This window comes from Pleurodeles waltl, chromosome 4_1 (assembly GCF_031143425.1).
Source record: "Pleurodeles waltl isolate 20211129_DDA chromosome 4_1, aPleWal1.hap1.20221129, whole genome shotgun sequence".
Taxonomy (NCBI): domain Eukaryota; kingdom Metazoa; phylum Chordata; class Amphibia; order Caudata; family Salamandridae; genus Pleurodeles; species Pleurodeles waltl.
In genome coordinates, this window is record NC_090442.1 from 58656461 (window position 1) to 58670752 (window position 14292).

The 14292-nt window shown below is 50.7% G+C and overlaps 1 protein-coding gene across 1 annotated transcript in view; it reads right to left on the reverse strand.

The window, feature by feature from the left end:
* Nucleotides 1-12343, reverse strand: part of C4_1H1orf210 (chromosome 4_1 C1orf210 homolog) — a 157127-nt gene extending 144784 nt beyond the window's left edge. The window contains exon 1 of the mRNA XM_069227790.1: nt 12278-12343. The gene's annotated coding sequence lies outside the window, so the exon portion shown is untranslated. The remainder of the gene's footprint in view (nt 1-12277) is intronic.
* Between the last annotated feature and the right edge of the window lie 1949 nt (nt 12344-14292).

Genomic DNA, 14292 nt, shown 5'->3' on the forward strand with positions numbered 1-14292 from the left:
ACTAACAAGCATTTGCAATGCAGTGGGTCTCGTGTTTGCTCGAGTTAGAGCTATTTGCGTTGTAAATTCCTAATTGGACTTTTCTTGCCACATAAATTGAAAATGAAAAGTAAAACAGTTGACATAAGGGAGCCGATTCACCGTGCCACGGCCGCCACGAACATGAGCGCGAAGGAGAGACACAAAAAGAAAAAGAAGTTCGCTCGCAGTCAAACATACAGGCAACTGCAATTATCCATGTAACAGGGTCGATGGCTGAGGCTGTAACAAAACTGCCCCAAGGAAGGACAAACATAAAGCATTTAACAATTATAACAAGGGATTTTTGAAAGGCAAGCCCACGAACAAGTGATAGTGATGGGCATACGGTGGGCGTGGTTAAAGGCCCACAGATAGTTTACAACAGGCCAGAGCGCTTGCATGCTCGACCGAAAAAGGGCTTAAGGGAGCCAGTCCTTTGCTTATGCTACCCATCTGGCTTAATACCAAAGTCACCAGTTGTTTCCAATACATGGGCCCAACTCTCGAATACTCTGTACTACAAACACCGGAATTTCTGAAAGCTGCTCAAAAACTACTACTTTGGACGGGACATATCATGAGTTCTGTTTGGCCACATCAGCATCTCTCTAGCCAGTAAGAGTGTTTTCCAGAGAGTGTACAATGAAGTTGCATCTTATTTACCCATATATCCTGTTTCCCAGGATGCTTTTCTCCGGTTGTTCCCCTTTGAAGTCTCCTGTAGAATCATGGAATTATTTTCTATAAATAGCAGTGTCCCTGCCTTGAGTAGAGGAAGGGAAGAGTTCTTGAGAAGAATACTACTAACTTAGCTATGGAAAGGACTTCCAGTGCAGAGACCTGAGAACAGAGTGCAAACTTACTCATCCCAAGAAGATTCAAAAGCCAGAGTGACCTGTCTTGATCCCAGCCGAGGAGGTCCATCTCCGGAGTCACATTACACGGCTGACTTGCTCTATATCTGGGTTTGGTTTCCAGTTTAAGGGTCAGTGTTTCAGGAAAGAACACAGGATATTTGGGCTTCTTGTCTTGGGATGAGGGGTTTATCGGTATCTGAGTGCAAGCTGGGATGATCATGGTCCTAGAATATGCTTCTATGGGTGCTGTAGGTCAGATGGATGCGGCGAGGTATAGAGTTCGTAAAATTGTTTTACCTAATATTATGAAGAGGTTCAGAGGGAGCGTTTGAGGGTCATTTTTCAATGCATAGAGAACCTTAGTTCAGATGAGGCAGAGGGACAGGCTCTTCTTCGCTAGGTATGGAAGATTGTAGTCAGTGCTTAATTTATGTAAAAACAGAAAGTTCCCGGGCCCTTGTCAGGAGGCGGTTTCCACTTTCCACATTTTGCTGCGGCCAGCGCTGCCAATTACAATATCAACACAGCTACTAAGCATCAAAATCCGACACGTGTGACAATTCTGCGTATTCCTGGCCCCCAAAGCTATATGAATGGCTTTGGCAGCAGGTATTAGTAATTTTTAATGTATATGGAGTTAAAAAACAACTGTTGTTTTGCGTGCCTCTAAACTAGACAAACAGCACCACCATGTGGCAGACAGTCATAAGTGCCAGTGTTGAAAATAAAGTGCTGGTGCTGCGCACAGGAAACCACCGGCTCAAATTAAGCAGTGACTGCAGCTCAAATCACTCGGATGGACATGCTCACCTTATCATGTGTGTCGTTTCATGAAATAGCTTAAATGGAGCACTGGGAGGAGGCCACTTAGGGGCTTCTTTTTTTAGTTTGACTATCGGCCCTTTTTAGGTGGGTGCACTATGGATCTTGTTGGGAAACCTCAGACTCACACCTCCTAACATTATTGCCTTCGCTATGCTAAACTTTTCTCCTGGACGCAGAATTAGTGAAACAAAAACAAATCAACCATGCATCTATTCTCGCTCCCATCAGCACTCTTTTCGAAAATGAGTTGTGAAACAGAATTAAGATCCTGTGCAGACAATCAAGAGGAGCTGAAATTTTATATTATTTTTCTATCACATTCAGGGATGGGCAGAATTCCTTTTTTCCGAGCATAGTAAGTAAATGCCCAAATATGATTATTTAGCTGTTTCCACGCCCACCTGCCCCAGACAGGAAAAAGCATGGAATGCAGGACGAAAGCCCTGCAAAACAAGAACTCCTCATGGAATGAATTCTTGTGCCACCCGGTGCTGCCCTTATGTGGTGCGTCGTCATATGCCTTAGTACTGTAGTCATACATCAGGTGCATCTTCATATGCCCAGGTGATGCCATGATGTGCCACGAGCATCAGCATATGCCGAGGCGATGTCATCATATGCAACTGCATCCAGGTGTGCCCGCGTGATGTCATTATCTACCAGGTGCATCTTCATATGACCAGGTAATGCCATCATATGCCAGCTGCATCCAGATGTGCCCAGGGGATGCCATCATATGCCAGGTGCATCCTCGTATGACCAGATAATGCCATCATATGCCAGCTGCATCCAGGTGTGCCCAGGGGATGCCATCATATGCCAGGTGCATCCTCGTATGAGCAGGTAATGCCATCATATGCCAGCTGCAGCCAGATGTGCCCAGGGGATGCCATCATATGCCAGGTGCATCCTCGTATGACCAGATAATGCCATCATATGCCAGCTGCATCCAGGTGTGCCCAGGGGATGCCATAATATGCCAGGTGCATCCTCGTATGAGCAGGTAATGCCATCATATGCCAGCTGCATCCACGTGTGCCCAGGGGATGCCATCATATGCCAGGTGCATCCTCGTATGAGCAGGTAATGCCATCATATGCCAGCTGCATCCAGGTGTGCCCAGGGGATGCCATCATATGCCAGGTGCATCCTCGTATGAGCAGGTAATGCCATCATATGCAGCTGCATCCAGGTGTGCCCAGGGGATGCCATCATATGCCAGGTGCATCCTCGTATGAGCAGTTAATGCCATCATATGCCAGCTGCATCCAGGTGTGCCCAGGGGATGCCATTATATACCAGGTGCATTCTCATACCACCAGGTGATGCCATCATATACCAGGTGCATCCTCGTATGACCAGGTAATGCCATCATATGCCAGCTGCATCCAGGTGTGCCCAGGGGATGCCATTATATACCAGGTGCATTCTCATACCACCAGGTGATGCCATCATATACCAGGTGCATCCTCGTATGACCAGGTAATGCCATCATATGCCAGCTGCATCCATGTGTGCCCAGGGGATGCCATCATATGCCAGGTGCATCCTCGTATGACCAGGTAATGCTATTGTATGTTAGGTGCATCTTCATATGACCCAGTAATGCCATCATATGCCATGTGCATTTTCATATGACCAGGTAATACCATCATATGCCCGGTGCATCCTCGTAAGACAAGGAAAATGGCATCTTATGCCCAGATAATGCCATCATATGCCAGGTGTATTTCATAAGCCTAGTCAATACCACCATATGCTAGGTACATCCTCATATGCCCCTGTAATGACACGTGCATCTTCATATATCCAGGTGATGCCAGCATGTGCCATGAGCATCATCATAAGCCTAGGTAATGCCTTAATATGCCAGCTGCATCTAGGTATGTCCTGGTGATGCCATTATATGCCAGGTGCATTCTCACATTCCCTGAAATAGCATCAGATGCGAGGTACATCCTTATATGCTCAGGAAATGCCTTGATATGGTGCATCTTCATATGTCTGGGTAATGCCAGCTTATGCCAGCTGCGCCCTCACTGTGCGAAAGTACTGCCCTCATACGCCATAAACTTATTCTTCCGCTAAGATAGTGCTGTTGTACATCTGGTGAGACTACATATGCCAAACAAACGCCATCTCACATCAGATGTATGCCCACACCGCTAGAGGGAGCCATCATACATCAGCTGCACCTTCAGGGGCACAGACCTCTCCAGCCAGGCCCTTCCGCCCTGATGGGCTCCTTCTGGCTGCAACTGGAGATACAGACCCTGAGAACTGCTCTAGAGAGGAGCACAGCACCAGTAGCAGAGCAAACAGGGGCAAGGAAGGACAGAATGAATACTGAACGGAAGGAAGGGTGCAAGGATGGATGGTTGACTCAGTGGATGAATAACCAGATGGATTAATGAGTGGGTGAAAGGTGGAGTGAATGCATACGGATGGACAGGTAAAAAGATGAAGAGTAGAAAGATGGGTGGACGGGTGAGTGGGTGAATGTAGAGGGGGGACAAGTGAGAGGATGGCAGAGTAAAGTGAAGGATGGATGAGTGGGTGAAAAGGTGAGCGAACGGATGACGGAGTGGATGGACAAATACGTGATCGTGTGGATGAGTGGCGACCAAAGAGGATGAATGTATGATGGATGGATGGCAAGATTGATAGATGAATGGATTTCAGAATGGAAGGATGGATGAGTGGATGGATGAAAGGATGGCAGAGTGGAGGGAAATATGGCAGAGTGGACAGACGAGAGGGTAGATGGTAGAGTGGATGGATAGATGGGAGAGTGGCTGGATGAATTTATGCCAAAGTGGATGGATGAATGGATTGCAGAGGGTATAGAAGTATGGATGGATATCAGAGTGGATGGCTGGGTGGATGTATGGCAGAGTGGGTATAAGAGGGTGGATGGATGGGAGGAAGGAAGGATGGAAAAGTAGGGCAACAGATAGCAGAGGGTATGGATGGACAGATGAATGGAAGATTGGACAGTTGAAAGGATGGATGGCAGAGGGGATGAATGGATGGAAGAATCATTTGGTGGCTGGATGGACGGACTGATGAATGGCACTGTGTGGTCGAATGGATGGCAGAGTTGATGAATGGATGGACTAGGGTCCGATTGAATGATGGATAAAAGAATTAATAGATGACAGAGTGTGAAGGTGAAATGCTGTCTATCAGCGGGTGGATGGAAGAGTGAAAGGATGAATGGATAGATGCTTGGATGGAAGAGACCAGGGAGTTCCAGGGGAGAGTTGGGCTCCTTTGCTTGCCTCGCGCCCTGAGAGGTCTATTTCAAGTGGGTGGAATTTTAATCTTCTGGGCGCTCCCTTGTATCAGGGACATCTTTACATGCCCGGGATTGGGAGCACGGACCGCTCGCGGACTACCACTGACACCCCCAAAACTGAGGAGGAGGGGACCCGCGATGAAGAGACAGGCAGGATGAACGTCAGCGCCGCAGCAGCCACCGTGGCCGGCACGGATCAGGGCGCAGTGCCCTTGACGAGGGCCTCGTGCATGTTTATTCTTATACAGTATCTGTACGTGGAGGCGGTCACCCTGGGGCTGTATGTGAAGGACATGTGATCCCGGCACTGACTGCGCCACTGGGTTACCCTGGCACTGAATGTAAGCGTCACGTGATCCCGGCCCTGTCTGCGCCCTTGTGTGATCCTGGCACTGTATGTAAGCGCTATATGGTCCCGGCACTGACTGTCCCGTTGTGTTACCCTGGCACTGGATGTGAGCGTCACGTGATCCTGGCCCTGTCTGCGCCCTTGTGTGATCCTGGCACTGTATGTAAGCGCTATATGGTCCCGGCACTGACTGTCCCGTTGTGTTACCCTGGCACTGGATGTAAGCGTCACGTGATCCCGGCCCTGTCTGCGCCCTTGTGTGATCCTGGTACTGTATGTAAGCGCTCTATGGTCCCGGCACTGACTGTCCCGTTGTGTTACCCTGGCACTGAATGTGAGCGTCACGTGATCCCGGCCCTGTCTGCGCCCTTGTGTGATCCTGGTACTGTATGTAAGCGCTATATGGTCCCGGCACTGACTGTCCCGTTGTGTTACCCTGGCACTGAATGTGAGCGTCACGTGATCCCGGCCCTGTCTGCGCCCTTGTGTGATCCTGGCACTGTATGTAAGCGCTATATGGTCCCGGCACTGACTGTCCCGTTGTGTTACCCTGGCACTGGATGTGAGCGTCACGTGATCCCGGCCCTGTCTGCGCCGTTGTGTGATCCTGGCACTGTATGTAAGCGCTATATGGTCCCGGCACTGACTGTCCCGTTGTGTTACCCTGGCACTGGATGTGAGCGTCACGTGATCCCGGCCCTGTCTGCGCCGTTGTGTGATCCTGGCACTGTATGTAAGCGCTATATGGTCCCGGCACTGACTGTCCCGTTGTGTTACCCTGGCACTGGATGTGAGCGTCACGTGATCCCGGCCCTGTCTGCGCCGTTGTGTGATCCTGGCACTGTATGTAAGCGCTATATGGTCCCGGCACTGACTGTCCCGTTGTGTTACCCTGGCACTGGATGTGAACGTCACGTGATCCCGGCCCTGTCTGCGCCGTTGTGTGATCCTGGCACTGTATGTAAGCGCTATATGGTCCCGGCACTGACTGTCCCGTTGTGTTACCCTGGCACTGGATGTAAGTGTCATGTGGTCCCTGCACCAGTGCTTGAAATGGAAAACTTAAAGTGCAGGTACTCTGTGCCAGAGTACCTGCTTGTTTCTGAGAAGTGCCGGTACTCTGCAATTAAATGTATTTTCTTGAGATGTGCCGGTACTCTCCCTCTCAAAATAAAAAAGTGCCGGTACTCAGTACTGGACAGTACCGGACCATTTAAAGCACTGCCCGGCACTGACTGCGCCGTTTTGTGATCCTGGCACTGTATGTGAGCGTCATGTGATGCTGGCACTGGATGCAAGTGTCATGTGATCCTGGCACTAAAATGTGGGACCGTGTTACCCTGGCACTGTATGTAAGCGTCATGTGACCCTGTCACTGTATGTAAGCGTCATGTGACCCTGTCACTGTATGTAAGCGTCATGTGACCCTGTCACTGTATGTAAGCGTCATGTGACCCTGTCACTGTATGGAAGCGTCTTGTGATCCTGGCACTGAATGCAGCATTGCTATGCTGCCACTGTGTGTAAGCGTCATGTGATCCTAGCACTGGATGCAACGCTCATGTGATCCTGGCACTGAATGCGTGATTGTGTTACCCTGGCACTGTATGTACGTGTCATGTGATCCTGGCACTGAATGTGGAAATGTGTTATCCTGATACTGCATGTAAGGGCAAAGTGATCCTGACACTGAATACAGGATTGTGTTATCCTGGAACTGTATGTAAGATGCATGTGATCCTGGCACTGTTTCAGAACATTGTGCTATCCTGCATCTGCATCTGGGGTGTAATGTTGGCACTGTATTAGAGAAGTGTGATATGCTGGCACTGTGTCTGTGGGTCACATAACCCTTGCACGGTGTCTAAGACAAGGTCATCTTGGTACTGTGTCTATGGATGTTGTTTATTATCGCACTGATTGTAAGGTTCGCACTATCCTGGCACTGTACCTATGGACAACATTATCCCGCACTGGATATAGGGCAGCGCCATCCTGGCACTAAATGTGTATGGAAAGGCCATGGTATCCTGAGCCTATTGGAACTTTTATCCTGCAACTTTATCTAGAGGAAATGTATTCCTGGCACTGTATCATAGGACTGTGGCACCCTGGCACTCTATCTGGTGGATGGCGTTATCCTGGCACTGTATCAGAGGAGACGTATACCCTGGCAGTGACACTGGGGAAAGAAGTTACCCGTGACTGTATCTGACGAGACTGACATCCTGGCACTGACACAGGGGAATGATGTTAGCTGTCACTGTATGAGAGGAGACTGACATCCTGGCACTGGGGAATGATGTTACCTGTCACTGTACGAGAGGAAACCGATATCCTGGCAATGACACAGTGGAATGAAGCCACCTGTCACTGTATCAGAGGACACTCATATCCTGGCACTGTATCAGAGGAGACTGATATCCTGGCACTGACAATGGGGAACTATGTCACTTGTCATTGTATGAAAGGAGACTGATATCCTGGCACTGACGCTGGGGAATGATGGTATCCTGGTACTGTATCAGAGGAAACTGACATCCTGGCATTGCCTCTGGGGAATGATGTTACCTGTCACTTTATCAGAGGAGACTGATATCCTGGCACTGACAATGGGGAATGATGTCACCTGTCATTGTATCAGTGGAGACGTATACCCTGGCACTGACACTGGGGAATAACTAATAACTAACCCGTGACTGTATCAGACGAGATTAACATCCTGGGACTGACACTGGGGAATGATGTTAGGTGTCACTGTATGAGAGGAGACTGACATCCTGGCACTGACACAGTGGAATGAAGTTACCTGTCACTGTATCAGAGGACACTGATAACCCGGCACTGACTCTGGAGGATGATGTTAGCTATCACTGTGTGAGAGGAGACTGACATCCTGGCACTGGGGAATGGTGTTACCTGCCACTATGAGAGGAAACCGAAATCCTGGCACTGACACAGTGGAATGAAGCTACATGTCACTGTATCATAGGACACTGATATCCTTGCACTGTATCAGAGGAGACTGATACCCTGGCACTGACAATGGGGAATTATGTCACTTGTCATTGTTTGAGAGGAGACTGATATCCTGGCACTGATGCTGGGGAATGGTGGTATCCTGGTACTGTATCACAGGAAACTGACATCATGGAATTGCCTCTGTGGAATGATTTTACCTGTCACTTTATCAGAGGAGACTGATATCCTGTCATTGACAATGGGGAATTATATCACTTGTCATTGTATGAGGAGACTGATATCCTGGCACTGATGCTAGGAAATGATGGTATCCTGGTCCTGTATCAGAGGAAACTGACATCCTGGCATTGCCTCTGGGGAATAATGTTACTTGTCACTTTATCAGAGAAGACTGATATCTGGCACTGACAATGGGGAATGATGTCACCTGTCCCTCTATCAGAGGAGACTGATATCCTGGCACTAGCACAGGGGAATGATGGTATCCTGGTACTGTATCAGAGACTGTGCTATCCCGGCGATGTGCCTGTTATTAATTTCATTCTGCGGTGGTATCTGAAGCTGATGTTATCGAGGCGCTCTATCAAAGGACTATGTTATCCTTGCATGGACTTATGAATAAAATGATCCTGGCACTATGTCTGGAGCCAATATCATACTGGCAGTGCCAACCCTGACACAATATCTGGGGAAAATATAATACGGCCTTTAATGTAAGGACCATGTTATCCTGGCACTGTAACAGAAGAGTGTGTTAGTGTTGCAAAGCGCCTCTTGTGTGGCACAATGGTTAGAGCGGCAGACCCTGATGCAGAGATCTGGCCCAGGACCAGGGTTCAATTCTCGCCTCGGCAGGTCTTGGGCTCAATTCCCTTGGACCAGATAATTCTCGCCTCAGTGCCTAAACTAATTAATGGGTCCCACTCTGGGCAATAGCTTGCTTAATCTCCACAAAGGCCCTGACAGTGCTTGGATGCCTGGCTTCACCCTGGGGGTTTCCCAGGAGTGGGCGCCTCACAGGGAAAAGCCAGGAGGGGTTCCACAGAGGTATGCGTACAGCGCCTTGAGACCCTAACGGGTGAGTAGTGCACTGTACAAGTGCGATTTCGCTTAAGCATTGTTCATTTCATTCAACAATTGTGTCAGGAGTTGAAGTTGTCGAGGCGCTGTATCAAAGGATTGTGTTATCCTTGCATAATGCTTGTGAATAATATGATTCTGGCACTGTAACTGTGGGCAACACCATACTTACACCGTATTTAAGATTATCTCAATACTATATATGAGAGGTATGGCAGCCTGGCACTGTATGTGGAGATGAGGCTATCCTAGCGCTTTGTCTTAGTATTGTGTTATCTTGGCGATGTGTTCATTCATAAGTTCACCCTGTAATTGTATCTGTGGCAGATTTTGTCCTGGCAGTGTATCAGAGGAGTGGGTCATCTTGGCACTTTGTCTATGGGTGGTACAGCCCTGGCACTGTATGTCAGCATCATGTTATCCCAACACTATAACAGAAGAGTGTACTATCCTGGTATTTATCAATGGGTAATGCCATCCTGGCACTGCATCAAAGGAGTAATTGTAATTGTATTTATATTCTGCTTACTACCCCTGACGAGGTGTCAAGCGCTTTTCGGTGAGCAGCGTATGCTAACCTGGCACTTTCTCTATGGGCCAAACAACCCGGGCACTGAATCTGAGCACAATATAATCCTGGCCCTGTTTAAAAGGATCATGGTATCCCAGCACTGTAACAGAGGAGAGTGCTATCCTGGCACTTTATCTACGGATAATGCAATCCTGGCACTGCATCCAAGGAGTGTGCTATCCTGGCACTTTATCTACGGATAATGCAATCCTGGCACTGCATCCAAGGTGTGTGCTATCCTGGCACTTTCTCTATAGGTTATACAATCCTGGCACTGTAGCAAAGGAATCTGTTTAACTGATACTTTATTGATGAGTAATGCAACCCAACCCTGGCACTGCCTCTAGGGACAATATGATACTGGCACCGAATCAAAGGATTGTGCTTTCCTGGCACTTTAGCCATAGGCAATGTAACCCTGGTTCTGTATCAGGACACTCGGCCATTCTGGCACTGTATGTAAGCATCATGCTATCTCAGTGGTGTATCAGAGGAGTGCGCTATCCTGGCAGTGTGTCTGTGGAATGATGCTTTCTTGGCACTACATCATAGGGTTGTGCCACAGTTGCGCTGTATCAGAAGTGCCTGTCATCCTGGCACTGTATCAGAGGACTGTGTTGTCCTAACACTGTGCCTTGGCACAACGCTTTCTTGCTTTGGCTTCTTGGGGTTGTGTCGCCCTGGCACTAAACTGTGGAGTTTATTATCTCAGCCCTTTGTTTAAGTGGGTATCTTCCTGGCACTGTATCTAAGCACAATATTACTCTAGCACTGTACGGTGCAGTTCATTGTCCTAGCACTTTATTTGAAGGTGATATCTTCCTGGCACTGTATTATTACAGGGTGATATCTTTCTGGCACTGTATCTCTGCACATTGTTACCCTTTTATTGCATCAGTTTATTATGTTAGCACTTTATGTAATGGCAATATCTTCCTGGCACTTCATGCACCGCGTCACACAGGCACTATGACTTGAGATCAGGGTACCAGGTCGTGCTCCGTGTGACGTCACTTTAGCGCATTATCTGCAGCGGCCCGGCACAAAGAGTGCTGTGGTGACTCCCGCCCTGGCACTGAGTGTCCCTGTCTCCCTCCTTCTCCCATGGGGGTGTCACTGCCTTTCTGTCCCAGCACCGCTAGTATTGTAATATCTCTGGGGCACAGAGATGAGGCGTCACCTAAAGCTGTTATTCTGACCCCCCTGGCCAGTGCAGACTTTAAACAGTAAATGTGAGAAGAACACATCTCATGATGTGCTTCACCCGAGCCCTACTGACCCCCGACTGATCATCAAAGTGAGCAAAGACGTGAAGTCAGGTTAAAGATGAAATCAGACAATTCCATGTAAAGTTCCACTGGAGCGTCATGGCCGGGCCTCTGCGGAATGTTAGAACACGAACTTAGGGCAATTCTTGCCCAGAAAAAGTGGCAACCCTACTCACAGGTCTATCCTTCCTTTCCAGTGTCTTACTGTCTCCGGCTGTCTCTTCTTACAGGTGCGCTCTGCTTGTCCCTGCCTGGCGGTCTCTTCTTACAGGTGCGCTCTGCCTGTCCCTGCCTCTCCCTGCCTGGCGGTCTCTTCTTACAGGTGCACTCTGCCTCTCCCTGCCTGGGTGCACCCTGCATCTCCCTGCCTGGCGGTCTCTTCTTACAGGTGCACTCTGCCTCTCCCTGCCTGGCGGTCTCTTCTTACAGGTGCGCTCTGCCTGTCCCTGCCTGGCTGTCTCTTCTTACAGGTGCACTCTGCCTCTCCCTGCCTGGGTGCACCCTGCATCTCCCTGCCTGGCGGTCTCTTCTTACAGGTGCACTCTGCCTCTCCCTGCCTGGCGGTCTCTTCTTACAGGTGCGCTCTGCCTGTCCCTGCCTGGCTGTCTCTTCTTACAGGTGCACTCTGCCTCTCCCTGCCTGGGTGCACCCTGCATCTCCCTGCCTGGCGGTCTCTTCTTACAGGTGCACTCTGCCTCTCCCTGCCTGGCGGTCTCTTCTTACAGGTGCGCTCTGCCTGTCCCTGCCTGGCTGTCTCTTCTTACAGGTGCACTCGCCTCCCTGGCTGTCTCTTCTCACAGGTGCACCCTGCATCTCCCTGCTTAACTGTCTCTTCTTACAGGTGCGCTCTTCCTGTCCCTGCCACCCACTGCCTGGCTGTCTCTTCTTCCTGGTACACTCTGCCTGCCCCGGCCCCTCCCGCTCCACCTGCGGGGACAGGTTTCTGGGCGCCCTCAGCTATCCCTCTATCGAGGGTGGTCGAGACCCTGAGGGGGCCCCTGTCTCTCGGGTCCTGGCACTACTCACCTACTCCCGGGGTCCCTCGGGGTGTCTCCTCGCTGGTTCCCGGGCTCTCTCGGTCCCGGGCTCTGTGGGTGTCCCTCTCTCACCCTCTCTCTCCTCGGCGCCCTCACTTCCTCCCTCCGAGGTGAGGGCGGGGCCTGAGAGAGGTACACAGGTGGGCGGAGGAGGGAGGCACGGCCGGGGCTGGTTAAACAGTAACCAAGAGAGCTCCTGGGGACAGAGAGGGACTCAGAGCAGAGACAGGCAGCGGGAGAGACAGCTAACACTGGGTGTCAGCTAGACATCCCTAGAGAACAGGATCAAGAGACCAGACAGTGACTGCCAGGTGGGAGTAGAGACAGACACCCCTGGGTGTCACACACAACTAGAGAACAGGATCAAGAGACCAGGAAGAGACAGGTAACACTGAGGGTCAGCTGGGCGTCACTAGACAACAGGATCCAGAGACCAGACAGCGACTGCCAGGCATGAAGAGAGACAGAAACCCTTGGATGTCAACTAGACACAATAGACATCAGTGGAGGGCAGGGTCAAGAGAGCAGGCAGTGGCAGCCAGGCATCAGCAGAGGAGAGGGCCAAGACTCAGAGACCAGTCAGTGACAGCCAGGCATCCGCAGAAGAGAGCGCCAAGACTCAAGAGACCAGGCAGTGACAGCCAAGCATCAGCAGAGGAAAGGGCCAAGACTCGAGAGAGCAGGCAGTGACAGCCAGGCATCAGCAGAGGAGAGTGCCAAGACTCGAGAGAGCAGGCAGTGACAGCCAGGCATCAGCTGAGGAGAGGACCAAGACTCAGGAGACCAGGTAGTGACAGCCAGGCATCAGCAGACGTGAGGCCAAGACTGAAGAGACCAGGCAGTGACATCCAGGCATCAGCAGAGGAGAGCGCCTAGACTGAAGAGACCAGATAGTGACAGCCAGGCATCAGCAGAGGAGAGGGCAAGACTCAAGAGAGCAGGCAGTGACAGCCAAACATCAGCAGAGGAGAGGCCAAGACTCGGAGACCAGGCAGTGACAGCCAAACATCAGCAGAGGAGAGGGTCAAGACTCAAGAGAGCAAGCAGTGACAGCCAGGCATCAGCAGAGGAGAGCGCCTAGACTGAAGAGACCAGGCAGTGACAGCCAGGCATCAGCAGAGGCGAGGCCAAGACTCAAGAGAGCAGGCGGTGACAGCCAGGCATCAGCAGAGGAGAGGGCCAAGACTGAAGAGACCAGGCAGTGACAGCCAAGCATCAGCAGAGGAGAGGCCAGACTCAAGAGAGCAGGCAGTGACAGCCAGGCATCAGCAGAGGGGAGGCCAAGACTCAAGAGAGCAGGCAGTGACAGCCAGGCATCAGCAGAGGAGAGGGCCAAGACTGAAGAGACCAGGCAGTGACAGCCAAGCATCAGCAGAGGAGAGCGCCTAGACTTAAGAGAGCAGGCAGTGACAGCCAGGCATCAGCAGGAGAGAGGCCAAGACTGAAGAGAGCAGGCAGTGACAGCCAGGCATCCGCAGGAGAGAGCACCAAGATTCAAGAGACCAGGCAGTGACAGCCAAGCATCAGCAGAGGAGAGGGCCAAGACTGAAGAGAGCAGGCAGTGACAGCCAAGCATCAGCAGAGGAGAGGGCCAAGACTCAGAGACCAGTCAGTGACAGCCAGGCATCCGCAGAAGAGAGCGCCAAGACTCAAGAGACCAGGCAGTGACAGCCAAGCATCAGCAGAGGAGAGGGCCAAGACTGAAGAGAGCAGGCAGTGACGGCCAGGCATCAGCAGAGAAGATGCCAAGACTCAGAGACCAGGCGGTGACAGCCAGGCATCCGCAGAAGAGAGCGCCAAAACTCAAGAGACCTGGCAGTGACAGCCAAGCATCAGCAGAGGAAAGGGCCAAGGCTGGAGAGAGCAGGCAGTGACAGCCAGGCATCAGCAGAGGAGAGCGCCAAGACTCAAGAGAGCAGGCAGTGACAGCCAGGCATCAGCTGAGGAGAGGACCAAGACTCAAGAGACTAGGTAGTGACAGCCAGGCATCAGCAGACGTGAGGC